Raw genomic sequence first — 17,296 nt, forward strand, 5'->3', positions numbered from 1 at the left:
CTTTTTCCAATTACAAGGGAACACATCCTCAGTGCCCAGTGCTCAGGCCAGAGAGGTAACTGCAATCTGGTTCTTAGAACCCCATTCTAAGTGGGAACTTTCCACTGTTAACACATTCTTCCAGACTTTTTTCTTGTGCCCGTTTAAGATCTCTACTTCCGGCCAAAACTGGGAACGTGCTTTACACAACGTGCTTGTTTCACTCAGGGACCACAACGCGGACGTTTTTCTGTGTGAGATGCAGTCAGCATCTTGTGCATCAGGGAGGAGGATGTCAAAATGCTGATTCCGGGGCCTTGTTCCCCAAAAGTCACTTTTAAAAGGGCTGAAGGGATGTTTGAGAATCCTGTGTTTTTAATAGTAGATCCACAGTATTTGTATTTTTAACAGGGTCTCCTTGCCTGGTGCTAATTTTGGTGACAGTGGTAGAAAAAAAAAAAACAACCCAATGAAAGGAATGTTTGATGGAGGGGTTCCAAGCCTTGTGACAAGCAGTCGGGGAAATAAATCATATCACCTGAGGACGTTTGCCCTGACCAGAGACAGGACCCTGCATTGCCTTTAAGCCACCATTTCTCTGGCATCTGCCTGGGTATGGTCCCCAAGTAACCAAGGAACCATTAACCCGGTTCTGGAACTTCCCAATGGTGTATCTTTAGGCAAGTGACTGCTTCTCTGAGCCTCCGTTAGCTCATCTGTAACATGGGACTCATACCATCCACGTGCAGGGCTGTTGAGAAGAGTAAGGAGTTCACACGGATAAGACACCCACTCTGGGGCTGGGTTCACAGTAGGTCTCCCGTAAACATAGCTCCCTTGCCCTGCGTACGAGATGAGGGGAGCAGAGACTCGCTGGGCGGTTTGGGAGGATGCCAGGGAGTCCCTGCAGGGAGCAACAGCCACACCAGGTGTCTTGACGAATTAATTATGGAAAATTAGGGCAAGTCAGGTTTCCGCCTCAAGGAATCTCATATCAAGGTCTGGCTGATAGTGTGGGATTTTAATCATTCTCCAGGGGCTGGAGACAAGAAAGTCCCTTCCTGCTGGGACAGATGAAAAGTAGGGGAGCCAATCAAAATATGCAAATACAGCTGAGGAAGAGGCTGGGGACAGCTTCAGAGAGGACCAAGGCCTCTTCTGGAGGTTTGCTGGCCGGGGACTGTCACCCAGGCAAAACCAGAAGGCGGCATTCATAACGCCTGATTTCAGAGTTTTGTGTAATAGGCAGATGCAAAAAGGACCGCCTTTCTCTGCCCTTCCCTGTATCCGCCCCTTTCCCGATGTGACTTTGTAGCTGCTCCCATTAAGAAATAGAGTCTGTCTCCCTAAAACTCGAGTCTCAGGGGTCAAGAGGACTGGAACGCTTCTGCTCTCTGTTTCGGAATCTTTCCCAGCCACCCTGAGAGTGAGAACCAGCCCAGGTGAGCCGGCTAGAGGATGAGAGACCTTGTGGAGGAGTCATAACCCAGTCATGTCAGCCAAAACCATCCTAGATTAACCCACAGCCAGTTGACCTGCAAATGCGGGAGAATGCTCAGACCAGCCCAGACAGCAGAGCCACCTGCCTGATCCCAGCTGCATTCAGGCACATCCGTGAGCCCAGCTGAGGCCAGAAGAAGCACCAACTGACCTGCAGGCAGTGAGATTTAAAAAAAATTGCTTATTGTTTTAAACTATGAGTTTTGGGGTGGTTTCTTAGGCACCAGTAGCTAACTGACACAGTGTTTGAATGGTAATGATAGAAGAATAATGGTAGTAACAGTGAGATTACCATTTGCCATGTTTCAGGGACTGTGCAAATATATATATATATAATTCATATATAATTATTTCTTAAATTTTAAGCTGATAAATATTACATATACATATGCACATAGTCGATACAGATCAAGGATGCATCTTTTCATATATCTGTGTGTGTGTGTGTGTGTGTGTATGAAATGTGTGTGTGTGTGTGTGTGTGCATTTTTGCATCAGGAACGGCCTGAGGCTCAGCTGGATACTCACTGAGTTGAGGATGCTTCCTCACCAGCCACTCAGCAGCACCACATTAATGGCTCTGAATAATAACCAACGACAACGGGGTGTTTGTGACTCACCAAGGGTCTGTCCATATATTAGTCCTCTGATCTTCACAGCAACCCCAAGGGTCACGTGGGAGCCTAATATTAAAGATGACTCCTGGGGAGGTGAAAAGGACGCCCAAGAAGCTTGGTTGTTAAGTGATAAAGCTGAGGCTCAAATCCTGAGTGTGCTTTGATTTCAAGGTGGTTCTCTCTTTGATTTATACAAACACCAGTGGGTTTCCAACTTCCAACTCTGTCACCATCCAGGTGCTATTCTTAGGTTAATATGTAACTGCGGATCACCACGTGCATTGAGTTCTTTAGAAGAAGTATATATTCTTCCTTATTATAAAGACCTTTTATTAAACACAGGATGTTTTGTACTATCATCCAGCACATATTCAGTCTCCCCTCCCTGGTTAGTGAGGAGAGTATATTCCAATCCATGTGGATTGATTTGGCCAATGGAATGTGGGCAGAAGTGATAATGTGCCACCTCTAGGCAGTGACCTGCAGGCATGACCAGTTTCTGCCAATTCTTGCTCTCTCCTCAGAGAACGGTGTTTCCAAACAGGATTATCTTCATCTGTTAGCCTGGGCCCCGAATTGAGAAGACACATGAAACAGACTCAATTCTGACCCACTTAACACTCAGACTTGTAATTCTAACAGTTAACTTTGTTGGAGCCCACTGAGCTTCAGGGGCAGTTTGTCACACAGCTTTATCATAGCAAAAGCTGACGAATACAAACAGTCTGTTCCTGGACTATGCAAAGCATTTCCCATGCATCAGCTCATTTAATTCTCACAACAACCTCCACTGATCTATGAGTCCTTTTGCTCATTCCTGCATCAGCAGAGACTAGCACACTGGCTGGTGCATAGTATATGCACAATAAACATTTTTTATATGAATTAATAAAGTGAAAATGGAAACCGTGTAGCGCTTACCTGCTTTATGACCAACATCTGAGTAATAATATTGAACTACTATGTGCCAGGCACTGTTGGCATTTGATTTTTAATTACGAGATTATTTCAACAAATGTTATTAAGCATCTATTTCATTCTAGGTATTGTTCTAGGTTCTGGGGATACATCAGTAAAGAAAACAGACGAAACCTACCCTCCTGGAACTAAAATTCTACTGGTGCAAGACAGGTGACAAACAAAATATATAAATCCATGATATAATACATTCTGTTAAAAACGTTGTGAAAAAAATAAATCAAAACCAGGAAAGGAGATGAAGGGTGCCAAGGGTAAAGCTGTGGTTTTGACCAAGGCAGGGAGGGAAGTTCTCTTGGAAGAGGTAGCATCTGAACAAAGGCTTGAAAAAAGAGTGTGAGAGTCAAGTGAATGCCTGGGGGAAGACTGTCTGGAAGGAATAACAATTATTAATTCACTTGATGGATGAAGACAGGAACTTGGAGGGATTAAACTGCTTGCCAGTTAGATGGCAAGTGGCATAGCTGGGACTTGGACCAGTGTTCTGGACCCAGCCAGCGTGACCCCAGCACCTTTGCCCTTAACTACTTCATAGATGGTCCTACATGCTCTCATCAGATGCTCTGACTTAGCAATTGGTCTGGAAATCCGTGCACTGATCCAAGGGGCCTCTGCCCTGGACCCTGAGCTGTATTGTCATCTGGATTTCAGCTGATGACAATGGGAAACCACTTTGGTTCCTAATGGATTCAGCACTCTCCAAGTGCTCTGTCGTATTAGCCGTGGAAATGGGCTTCGTCTCGTCCAGGGAGTCATCACTTGATGAAATGAGCAGGCACTCAACTTCCCTAAGCCAAAGGTGATTTAAAAATATTGCAAGAGCCAGCCTTGGATGAAGCTTGTGCGAGCAGTGTCTTTGATTAGACTCGCGGGAGTTGCGTTCCCGCTGCAGGCAGCTGGTAGAGAGCAAGCTCCCTGAGCTCGGGTGGTCATCACACACCGCCCTCCAGCATTCTTGGCCACTGGTGTCTGGAAGCAAGATTAACCTGGAGGGAAGGGACAGAGTCCAAATGCTGCCTCCTGCCCTCCAGGAGGCCGAGGCAGAGAATAGGACTCCAGACCTTTTTTGGAAATGTTAGCCCTGCTTCCTGGTTGTACATTCGGAAGATTCTCTTCCCATTTCCCTCTCTTCCTGTTTCTCCTCATCTTCTTTCTCTCCCAGCAAGACCTGTTCCTCAGCAAGCACCTGCGAGGGGAAAAGTCTTAGTCTAGCATTAGTGTTGTCTGGTGTAGGAGCCACGAGTCACGAGCCACGTGTGTCTATGGAGCACTTGAAATGTGGCAAGTCCACACTGAGATGGTCTGCAAGGTTGACATATATGCCGGATTTTACAGGCTTAGTGCAAAAATGATTTTTTTAAACACAAAATATGAAAGCTCTCGTTAATAATATTTTACATAGATTTCATGTTAAAAGACGAGCATCTTTGACAGGTTGGGTTAAATAAAATACTAAAACTATTATAGCATTTCATCAGTTCCTTTTCCTTTCTTACTGTGTGCTCTAGAGAATGTTTACACTTATGTGGAGCCTGCATTTGTGGCTTGCATCATGTTTTGGTAGAGAGCACTGGCCCAGGGCCTCTGTCTCCTCAGCCCACGTTTATGAATTAATGCTTTTTTTAAGCGAGACACCACCCAGGATCACCATACCAGGTTGACATTTTGACAATAAATAAATAAAATGGAAAGGAACTACTGTCCTAGGGGTATCTACTCTGTGTCCAGATCAGAGCTATATGACTGACATAGAACAAGTTTTTTCAGCAGCACTACTGACATTTTGTACTAGATAATTCTCTGTTGCTGGGGGTAGGGGATGTCGGTGGAGGGGAGCGTTCCCTGGGCATTGTAGGATATTGAGCAGTATTTAGGAGACGCCAGTATCATCCCATGGTTGTGACAACCAAAGTTGTCTCCAGACATTGCCAAATGGCTCCTGGGGGCAAAATCAGCCTGGCTCGGGGAAGACCCTCAGGCAGAGAGACATAGGTTTGCAGGAAGGATCCACTGCCCTGCCTGGGAATAATGATTGTGTGGGAATACGGGTGGGGGGCGGCTGGTGCTGACGGCACCTACCCCAGAGGGCCTGAGGGTCTGCTCCCTGCGCCAGGAATGCAGTCCTAATGGAAAACAGCTCTGATCTCCAGAAATGCCCTGGAGGTGGGTGGTTCCCCCAACACAGCAAGGGAATGTGTTCTGGAACCATGCAAACCCTGACTCTCGGGGCTCACTGTCTAATTCCTCTCTTGCAAAGAGGGTTTAAACCCAGCAAGGGGAGGGCTCAGACAAGGCTGCAGCCTCAGTGGAGGGTGTGGGGGCCGCCTGGTTGTTGCTAGCAGTGAGTTTGGGGAGGAAAAAGTTTCTTTGGGCTGCCAGGGCTACATAGCACCTTCCAGAGGGAGCAGCCTGACCATGGTCCTTTCTGGTTTGCCAAGTTTGGTCGGAAATTCTTTCCGCCCCAGGCAGTGGGGAATGTGGGGAATGCAGGGTGGGCCTGCCTGAGGGCCTTCAGATCCCCTTAACTGAGATGTCTCATCTCTGGTGTCAGAGCAGTGGGCTGGTGCGACGGGGGCTGTTTCAGACAGCCAGGCCTGGCAAGCGGGGCCCCCGGGTCTGGGCTCCTGGCCCGGCTGTAGCTTTGCTTCTCCTGCGGAAATGCTTTGATTCATGCAGGGGCTGGCCCGGGGAGGGGGAGAGGAGCTGAGAGGTAGTGTCCTCAAAACCAAGGCAGGAGGAGGGCAGGACACCGCCCCAGCCTTGCTGAAGCTGTGACTTCCAAAGATGCAGAAAGAGCTGAATGCAAATGAGACTCTGCCTTTTGATCCAGGTTGTTGTTGCCACATGCCATTGAATGAAGGCCCTTTTCTAGGGTAGCAGAGCAGGTCAGAGCCCAGGCTTTGGCCTCAGAGTCCTGGGTTCAAATCCTGGCTGGATCACTAGCAAGCTGTGTGGCACTGGATAGGTTATTCCACATTTCAGTATCCTCAACTGAGTTTTCCTCATCAATAATCCCCATCTGAGGGTTAAACGAGTAAGCACAGTTCTTAGAACAGAGCTTGGCACACAGATCGTCTTCAATAAATACTAACCCATGAGCCCGGTATACAGAAGGCATTCCATGGACAAGGGTGGATTTTTCCTTCCATCGTCCAGCCTGCTGTAGAGCACGTGTCAGGATACCAGATGTGAAGGAAGACAGATCTGGCCTGGAATCTCTGATCTACCCCTTATTAGCCATTTGCGAATGACTCAGTTTCCTTATCTGTAAAGTGGGAACAGTCCTAGTAGCCACTTCACAGAGTTGCAGCGAGGATTAAATGAGTAAGTGCATTGCTCGTTGACACAGCGCCCAGCACACAGTAAGCACACAACACTTATTTGTTTTTATTTTTATTTGCTATTTATTTTTGCTAGGTTTTCATCAGTCATCAGACCCTTCCTCTGTTTTAGGTGTCAGCTCTCAGAGAGGAATCAAATGCACTATTACCCTCAACAGGTTAATACATTTTTTTTTTTAAGTATGATCAGTTACAGTGTGTCAGTTTCTGGCGCACAGCATAACGTCCCAGTCATGCATATACACACACATATTCATTTTCATATTCTTTTTCATTAAAGGTCATTATACGATATTGACTATAGTTCCTAATTCTAAGAATCTGTGTGTCCTCTCAGGAAAGGGGAGATTGTTTCCAGAAGAAAGGGGAGAGGGGAGGGGAGAGGCAGAAAAAAACAGCGTCCACTCCGACTCCTAGGTCTTTCGGTACAGTTGTGGGCAGGCTGGCAGGTGAGTTGGTAGTTAAAGGATGCTGGTAGCAGAGGTCCACACTCTGTTCTGTCTGACACTGAGTCTGTTCCGTGCTGTTTGGGAAGCCAGGAGCAGGGTGGGAGATTGAAGAGGCCGCACATCTCAGCGAAAGGCGGGCCTATTTCCCGTCCTGTGAAAGTGGGCCATGGTGAGTCCCTCAATCAATAGAATGTGGTAGAAGCGATGTCCCGGGCCTCCTGAGGCTGGGTCAGAAGGAGCCTTGCTGAAGAAGTAACCAGAACAAGCAGCATCTCCCAAGAGGACTATGGACCACTTTTTATGAGACCATCCAGGTAAACAAGCACACTCTGATTACATACGCTTATCCTGGTAGACCTGCCTCCCTACCTCACACCAAAGGGCGTCCTCGCTCTGCCCTCTGTGCACTTTAGCATTCGAAGGCCCTGAGAAGTCCTGCATTAAGGAATCCTTTTATCTCCAGTGAACCCAGAGTTACCTTTAACACCTACTAACAGCTTCCCTTGTAACTTACCAACACTTTAGGGAAAGCTAGCCTAGACCCCTGAGTTAAACGTCTCTAGGGCAGAGGAGTTTTACAGCTTGGATTAAAAGCCCTTGTTTCTCCCTGAACACTCTACATACCCTGAGTCTTTCTAAAACCTCCCTCCACCTGTGAATGAGTGGGGCCAAGCTTGGCAAACCAGTTTCTGCAGCTGGTGAAGCCGAGCAGCACGAGGGAGGGAGTCATGCTGCAGGCATCTTCAAATTACCTAGGCTCTCAGGGGACACCCGCTGGGGGTGAGGCCTCAAAACTGGGGAAATACAATGCATAATAAAAACCATTCAAAAAAAAAAAACTGAAGAAAATAACTTGGAGATTATTGAGTGCCAGAACCCCAAAGCTATAAACAGGATGTCTGAAACCATTTCAAGCATAAAGGTCACAATCTACAATTTAAATTGATAGCCTGTTGCCTTTTTTCTTGGTTATGGTTGGGTGCCACCAATTAGTTGAAGTGTGTGTGTGTGTGTGTGTGTGTGTGTGTGTGTATGTGTGTGTGTGTATGTGTGTGTGTGTATGTGTACGTGTAAAGGGTTTTCAAAGAGAGCTTTGGGAATCAGGCTGGATTAATTGACAGCTCCTAAACTCTTAAGCCCACACAGGGGTGGGTAAATCCTTTACTTCATGAAAACAGGCAGAACTATTATGCTACCCAGTGAGGGCTTTCTTCCTCATTCTGGAAAAATAAAAATATAATGCAACATGCACCCTGGATCACTCCAGCTCTCTGCAAGGGTTTTACCCTGAAGGAATGAATCATTGTAAAATCGTCCCTGGGGTGGGATTGCCAGCGAGATCCATCCTGGTCCTGTGGTCATTATTAACTCACATCCTATTTATCAACTCGGCGAGAGCAGTACGAGGGAGTCTGTCTATTCAGCTGAAGGCTGGTGTCGGTCCTTCAAGCCTTTGCTCCATAGACAGACCTTGACAGAGTTTATTTTGTGGCTTGGGGAGAGGTCAGGGAGCTGACAGTCAGGTGAGCCTGTGTGTCTTTCTCAAGGTTGGGATCCTCTCTGTCGCTCGTGGGAGCATGGTTGTGACAGAGTTGGGGGTGGGGGGGCTGAATTAGGAGTGGCTGTCAAGACAGGGTCTCTTGAACTGTTATTAGCACACAAATCACTCGGGCATCTTTGAGAGTTTAGGTAAACTACTTCATAGCATCACCGCCTTGGCATCCATTCTGAGGGGCCAAGCAACCTGCAGGGACCTGAGCTCACACCAGTCCCTTCAAGAAGTGCATGTTCCAGACAACAGTCTAGGAGTCATGAGTCAATGTTAAATTCCTGATACAACTCCCCCAAAGGCCATCGTGATGGGCATTCTTTCCTGCCTCCCAGGACCATGAAGTTGACCAAAACCCTGCTCTTTCTGGTTTGAACTGGCAAAGCCAGCCTTAGCAGCCTGGGAACCCCAAAGTATTGAGGACCCTAATGAAGGCATGTGCCTCTTGCACTCTGCCTTGACCCCCCCCCCCCCATGGCCCCTTGAGGTGGCTGTGTGTTGAGGAACAAACGATTCTTTTAAACTGTTCTTTTTTTAAAAACTTTTTAAAAACTGTGACTCAACGTCCAAGCCCCCAGGGCTCTACTTAACAAACATTAACAAAGTCACAACAGTCCTATTGAAATACAGATTGCGACTTAGTAGGTCTTTTATGGAACTTGAGATTCTGCTTGTCCCAGGAGCCCCCAGGTGAGGTTGATGGTGTGGGTTTCAGGAACAGCACTCTCACTAGCAAGGCTCTGAACGTTCTAGGCAAGGGCAACCTTCTCTGCCAGTGCTACCCTGTAGGGTAGCCAACAGCCACTTGTGATTATTGAATACTTGAACTATGGCCAAGTGAGATTCAAAAACTGAATTTTAATTTTACTTAATTTTAATTATTTTGAATTGTTCACTTTTATGTCCCCATTACTTTGCAGAGTACTTGGTCCACATCATGTCTTTAATACACTTTTATTGACTACATTAGTATATAAGTGGCAAAGGAGTTTTAAATCACATTTGTTAGAACCCTATGGTCATACGTGACCAAAACTCACCTTGAAATTGAACCTACCAAAGAATTTATTGACTCTTACGACCTAATGGCAGAAGGATGAAGGGCGTAGGAATTTGAAGAAGATTGGAGCCAGGAATGAATTCAACAACACACTTTTTCTCTAGCCTTTTTTTCTGCATGCTGGTTTATTTCCTCAAGTTAGTCATCCTCACTGGACTCAGACCAATTTCACAGGTAGCTCTGGACCTCCCAACTTAAAGCTTCCCTCCTGACCATGTGAAACAGAGCTTCCCATCAACACCAATCAGAAACTCCCAGGGAAGTTCTCTGATTGGCTGAGCCTGGGTCATGTGCCTATTTCTGGACCAATCACTGTCGCCAAGGCAATGGGATTCTAAGGCTGGCCCAGCTAGACTCAAGGATGTCCCTCCATATTTCAGGGATGGCTTTCTCTTGACATATGAAGTTGGAGTGGGCAGGAGCAGTTCTCACAAAGATGGGGTATAATCTTCCAGGCAAAAAGAACAGTGAATGCAGGGAGAAGGGTGGAGGGAGGGTTCCCAGATTCTGTAAATGGTTGTTGAAAGGTATTTCTTTCAGCTAGACTTAGGCTACTGTGGGAATTGCCTGCTTGGATTAGGGGTTTTCAGCCATGGGAAACAGGAAGCTATCTGGAGGTCTTCAGCAAGAGGGTGGTGTAGTCAGAGCTGTGTTCTATGATATTGCCGTGGCTGGTCTGGAGGATGGACAAGCTGGTGATGAGAGGCAGGGTGCCAAGGATGAGGCTGTCCCAATATGCTTTTAAGGAACAGCTGCCTCGGAGGTGGATGGCGGAACACCAGACTCCATTCTGCCTGCTGATGCCCCATACACAGACCTTGACCAGGCTGGATCCAGGTCTCAGCAGTGCCACTCCCCAGTGCTGTGACTTTGTGCACAGACTTTACCTTATTTCCTGAGCCTCAGTTTCCCTGTCTGGAAAACAAGAGTAGGAATACCCACCTTGCATGGTAGTTGAGAAGTTGCAAAGCCAAAGTGGATGTGACGGCCCCAGATCAGTAGACCTCAGACCTGCACACGGGAGGAGCTCTACAAATGTTGCTGTTACTATTTATGGATGATTGCTCCTGAGTGTGTCCGCTTGGAAAAAGTTCAAACAGTGAAGACATCAGGAAAAAATGACATTCAAATTACTGAAGCTTCTTGGAGCAACTCCGTAACCGGGTCAGACTGACTTCTCTTGAACCCCAAGGTGAAAGTCCTTCAACCTGCAAGCCCATGGTTCTCTCTTCTCCCAGGAGGCTCATGTGTCTAGATTGGAACATGCCCAAGAGTTTGGTTCCCAAGAGCATTTCCCTGGAGGCCAAGCTGGAGTCTCTGCGGATAATGAGGGCATCGTACTGCATTTTTTACACTGCATCTTGGATTGACCTGTTTGCCAGGCTGACAGCCATGTGCCCCAGTGGAAAAAGCCCAGTGTGGAGCCAAGATGTCCCAGGCCTGAAACCTGCAAGTCTAGGAAATTTGCTTTGACTCGATGGGACTCAGTTTCTCTATTTGGAAGATAGGGACAGTACTGTTCACATGGGGACTGTTATGAGGATTAAATCAACAATTGCATGTGACATGCGGTCACATAGCTGTGTCTCCAGTTTGGGATAAGAAATGTGCATGTATTGTTTCTTTGATGTGCAAGCTCCCCAATATACTAAATAAAATGATGATCATTTTGCCTTCTGTAAAACATGCTGACCGATCCCAGAGTCTACTGAAGACCAGCACCCTGGGCCGTTCCTGCCCAACCTGGACCCCACCAATGGATAGTCTTTGCTCTGGGGCTTCTGTTGGGCTGGCCGAGCCCTTCTCACAGCTGTGCTGTGTCGGAAGCTCTTCCTGAGCAGTCCTCTCTCCTTCCTCCTCTCCTTTCCTGTTGTCAGACCTGCATCAGTCTGAAGCCTCTCTGTGCTTAATCCTGCTCCCTCTCTCTTTAATGTCTGTAGCGTTTTCCTCCAATTAACCCCATGCACATCGAGTTCCATCTCGGCACCTGCTTCACAGATGACGCAGACTTACCGTGCATCCTGCAGAGGTGAGGTTCACACAGAGGCCTGATGCACAAGTAGCTAGAAAATAAGAGATGGAGGGTGGCAGCCCTGGAGGAAGGAATGTTGGGAGAAGGCATGGCTGGTGAGAGAAGCAGTTAAAGATTAAATGACTCTGCTCCTTTCTTGTGTTCACTATGAGATGACTCATTTAACTCTTCTTTGCCTCAGTTTCATTTGCTGAAAATGGAAATAATAATAAGGATATTACTGCCTTCCTAGGGATGTTGGATTAAATGAGATAATCTATGCTCAGTGGCCCAGAGCTGTTTCCTGGGGAGGCCATGGAAGAGCCTCAGTGTAGGACCAGGAGGGGGCCTGCCCAGAGCCCCATGAGGGTCCAGACTGCCTTACGTTTCTGTGGCCTCTGCAGACTATCAAAGAGCTTCCATAGCTCCTCTTGAAGAAATTAGATCCAGGGGTGGCACAGGACTCTCTGTCCACAAATATGGCCCCAGGGAAAGAGTCTACTTCGTGTGTATTTTGGCTGGGATGTGTGGTGTCACCATGGCAGTTTTGACCATTATCTGGGCCATTTGATCCCAGGAAACTGCCAAATCAGATCATTTGGGTGGCTTGCCTGTCTCTCTGGATCAGATGTCCTGAGTAATGGCCCTTGTCTCCACCTGGCCAGGTCCTATGTAGACAATTCCCCTTTCAGTGAGCCTGAAATGAAAGCTGGTTTCAGCTGGTAGGTTCAAGGTCACAAATTAAGAGAGGATGCTAATTTAGGAGCCTACACTCACCTCCTTCATGATGTGGCTTGATCCATGACTGGTACCTAGGCGATGGTAACTAATAAAGGTTGAAAGACTGGAATTGGCAGCTTTTACATTAAGGAACATTTTCATTGAAATGTAACGTATGTCCGTAAGTGTACAAATAATAAGCCTACAGCTCATGCATTTCACAGAGGAAATACCCATGTTCCCAGCACCCAGATCAACAAAAGGAACATTATCAGCCTCTGGAGGCACCTCCCAGCCCACTTCCAGCAACAGACTCCCACCCAAGTATAACTGCTCTTCTGACTTCTAGCAGCCAGGTTAGTTTTGCAATCTTTGAATTTTACATAATTGTCAGCAGACGGGCACCACTGTGTCTGGCTTCTTTTGTTCGCATCATGTTTATGACATTCATTCTGTGCGGCGGTGGCAGCTGTGATGTGTTCATTCTCATTGCTGGGTCGTATTCCTGTGAATGGATACAATGATATCTGTCTGTTCTTTGTTGAGGGACTTCTGAGTTGTCTCCAATTTGGGGCTGTTACAAATAGTGTGATCTAGTTACAGTTGAAGTGCCTTTTTGTGAAGATCCATGCATGTTTGTGTTAGGTATCAGATTTTTTTTACTGTTTAAAAATATAAATTATAAAGGGGAGAACTTATGAACATTCTCCTTCTCCATCTCTTTCATGATGGTATCTATGTGCTTTGGGATTGGGAGAGGAAGGGGTGAAGCCACATTAGGACGTGTTCCGCTGCCTCTGGTCTGTGTCTCAGTTGTAGCAGATTCCCTGCATGACCGTCACTGGTCCCTTGGAAGGAGGTGAGGGTTTCTACCAGTTTTGTAAGAAAAGCTGTTGCCAAAACACAGCCTCCATACCCCACTTACCAGATTGAGACTTGAGGACAGAGTTTTGGATGAAGTAGAAAAGGCAGCTTTATTTCTTTGCCAGGCAAAGAAGGTCACAGGGGGCTAATGCCTCTAAGATTGTGAGCCTGCTGGGGAGAGAAGGCAGGGGGTTTTATAGTAAAAGTTCAAGAGATCAAGTGTTTCCATAGAGATTATATACAGGCTAAAAATTGTTGCAAAGTTGTTCTTGTTTTTGCAGATGTAATGGTCCCCTTCGTTCCACTGAGCATGAAGTTTACATCTGGCTTTTGGGCTCTCTTAATATTCTTGTCCCTAGAACGAAGGATGCACAGGAAGGGGTTCCATGGAAAAGAGCTCTAGAGAAAAATGTGTGCAGGTTGTTAAATGCTTTTAGCCTTTTAAGCAGGCTGAGGCTTGGTACCTCCTGCCTCAGCTTGCAGCTCAAACAACAGGATACAAGGAAACCACAAGGGGTGGAAAAGAACTGCAGACATGCGAAGATGGGGCAAGTTACAAATAGTAAGATGCACAAAGCACCCAGCTGCCTGTTTCTGAGGTGTTACAGTCAAGAGGAGGGCACTGGGGTCAAAAGCAGGATACTGAGCATGATCCCTGCCTGCAGAACCAAGAAGGGGTTGGGCGGACCACCCAAGCCTCGCTCCTCTCTCCAGCTTAACCCTGGTCAGCAAGGACATGAGAAAAACCCTTTAAACCATCATACAGTTAGGCAGTTAGAAACACCATTACAGATACCAGATAGTCACCCATGACAATAGGGTCCTGCTCAGTTACAGAGCTTTGGAGCAGACGTCCCATACAGTGTGTAACCCAGAGGGGGCCCTTCCCGTACAGATGCTCCTGAGATCCTCAGTTCTGCCTCCCACCCACCCTACAACCTCGGATGCCTTACTCAACCTCTCCAGTCTCAACCATTTCATCTACAAAGACGGGTTATAAATGGGTGACCTTGTTTGATGTTTCTGGTTCACAAATGATTTGAAATTGACTGCTGTTGATAATGAATTAGGATATGAACAGTTACTTGGTGAGGGCTTACATTGCTTTAAGCAGTTTGTATGCATTATTTCATTTGCTGCTTCCTAGATTTATTATCCCCATGGTAATGTTGAGGAAACTGAATCTCAGAGGTTAAATCCATTACTCAAGACACACAGTAAATATCACAGTGGTGGGTGAGGGAGTGGGGTACGAATTAGGTCAGTTCTACTCTATCCTTCGCTTTCAACTGCTGCTTCAATTTTTTTTTCTTTAACGAGATACTTCAGGCACATCCCAAAATGCAGAGAACAATATAACTTCTACACATCCACCAAACTGCCTTAGAAATAGAACATTAAAAACACAGTTAAAATCCTCTGGAATCCTCCCTGTCCCATTCCCCCTCTCAGCAATGGTAACCTGTCTCCAGAATTTGATGTCCATCATTCCCATATACGTTTCCATGCTTTTACTATACACGTATGTATTCATAAAAATAGGCTGAATTGTTTTTCATAGTTTTGAACTCTATTAAATAGCATTATTCTTTGTATGTCCTTTTGCAACTAGCTTTTCTTTTCACTCAACACTAACTTTTGAGGTTTATCATGATGATATGTAGAGTTCTAGCTCATTAATTTTCACTGCTGTATAGTCCCCCCTTCACGAATATATCAGAATTGATCCATCCATTCTCCTGTTGATGGGCATTTAGTTTATTTCCAGTGTTCTGCCATTAAAAGGTGCTGCAGTATACATTTTTCTACATGTATGCATCTTCGCCTCTTTTACTGAAATATTAATGGGTGAATTCTCTTGATTATACCAGGTTTTCTTTTAGTCCGCATATATCTGTGGTAATACTGTGCAGTTTTATTCGTTTCATTTTTTCCTGAGCACCTATACTATAGACTGAATGTTTTTGTCCCTCCAAAACTCACATTGTTGAAATCTACTCCCTCATGTGATGGCATCAGGAGGTGGGACACTTTGGGAGGTGACTTGGCTATGAGAGTTGAGCCCTCATGAATGGGATTAGTGCCCTTAACAAAGAGACTCCCAAAGAAACCCCTTACACTGCTCTACCATGGGGGGACGCAGCAAGAAGATGACCCTCTATGAACAAGAACACAGGCTCTTACCAGACACTGAATCTACCGGTGCCTTGATCTTGGATTTCCCAGCCTCCAGAACTGTGACAAATAAACTTCTGTTGTTTATCAGCCACCCAGTCTGTGGTATTTTTGTTACAGAAGCCCAAATGGACCAAGGCAACCTAGAGTGTGCCAAGCACTGTGTTGGCTGTTAGGGACAGAGAAGGGGTTAAAAGACACGGCCCTTGATCTCTGGGAGTTTGCATGACTGACCAAGTACCAACTGCCATCAGATGGGATGGGAGATGCTGAGAATGGAGGGGTCAGGGAGCAGAGCGAGACACTCCCCAGAGGAAGCAGAAACGCAGGGTGGTAGAGGCAGTGCCCAGCCCACCCTGGGCATCTTGCCCAAACTCCTTGCAATAAGAGGACCTCCCCATTGTGGATCTGCACCAGGACAAAGTCACAGTGACCTTTGCAGTGCTCTCGTCTCAACCTTAGTTTCCCTTCCACCCATTATAACTGTGATGTGTGAGTCAGTTGCTTAATGCCTGGAAGGAAAAAAAAACTGACTCTGGGAAACCCACACATGCTTGAATTCCAGGCTTGGAATTCTGTTCAGAGCCCTGAATGAATGGCATCCTCACTTTGCCTTAAATTTGTCCTCTCCATCTGGAATCATTATAATAATAGGTCACGGCTCACATACATAATACATGTAGAGGCGGCACTGTGGGAAACAGTCTTTGTATGTCCAACATTTAATCCACACGAAATCTTCATAAGCTTGAAACTACCATTCTCTATTTTTGAAAGGGTGAGGCCCAGGGAGGTTAATTAATTTACCCAACACCACACAGCTAGGAGGTGGCAGAGTTGGGGATCCACCCCAGTTGTGACTAACTCCAGCATCCTTCATCTTAACCCTCTGAGTTCTGCCAGGATTTGCCTAACATTTCTGGAGGCAAGTTCCCCATCTTTCCACTTTAGGAAAATGCCATCAAGTGGGGAGTTACTTAGTGCCTGACACAGCCCGCTCACTACTCCCACATTCTCTCCATTTGCATCAGCTACTCAGGAAATTAGAGCAAATCCTATTTTAAGACGCCGTGGTTCAAATGACAGTGATGTATGGGTTAGTGACTTGTTTTTATGAAAGTAGCTCAGAGGTGTTACTTGATCTCATGCTTGGAAACTCTCTTACATCACTGTTTTCATCTTTATAGTTTATTTCAAAAATGACTTTGTTTTTTCCCTTTCCTCTTTGAGTCCTGTGGCAAAGTTTGGCCAGCAACAATAAAATTCTGAGCTGAAATAGAAGGCGACGGGAGAAAATGAGGCTCCTTTCAAAAACATGAAACACAAATGATGGCAGGGATAAGCAGAGGACAGAGCAAGCTCTCCCCCCAAATTAGAGTTTGTCCAATTTGGTTGAGTCTAGAAGAAGCAGACTGTCCCTTCCTGCCAAAACTGACTCTGTGTTTTAGACAAAAACTCTACAACTTTACTAGGTCCTTTTTATAGCTAATCACAATCCCTTAGTTTTGAAGGCCAGCAATGGGGCTAAATTATGCGCATGGGGGGGGGTGCTCTGGCAACCTGAAGACTTCAGCAAGTAAAGAAAAAAGAACAGAAGAAGATGGATGGAGATGATAGATAGTAAAAGGAACAAATAAAGCATGTTTGATACATGCTGCAAACACCTATCTTCTATAATCAGTCTCATTCTCTCATTAATACTGGAAGGGACCTTAGTTCCCATTTTACAGATTAGGCAACTGAGGTCAGAGTGGTCAAGCAACTTACTATGGGACAGTAGTATTAGATATAATACTGCAGAATAAGATTCATGATCATCACCAGCTGATGTTGGTTGAGTGCAGGTCTAATGCTTTGCATTATTTCACATGAACCCCTGTCATCCTCAAACCACCCAATCAAGTACGTATAATTATTGCTCCTATTTTATGGATGAGGAAGACAAGAATCAGTGAGATGCAATAACTTGATCATGGTCACACAGCCAGAAAGTAGCAGAGCTCAGGTTTGAACTCGTTTCTGTTTTGCCTATGAACTGTCCCTTAAAAAAAAA

The sequence above is a fragment of the Camelus dromedarius genome, chromosome 31 (assembly GCF_036321535.1).
Source record: "Camelus dromedarius isolate mCamDro1 chromosome 31, mCamDro1.pat, whole genome shotgun sequence".
Classification (NCBI taxonomy): Eukaryota; Metazoa; Chordata; class Mammalia; order Artiodactyla; family Camelidae; genus Camelus; species Camelus dromedarius.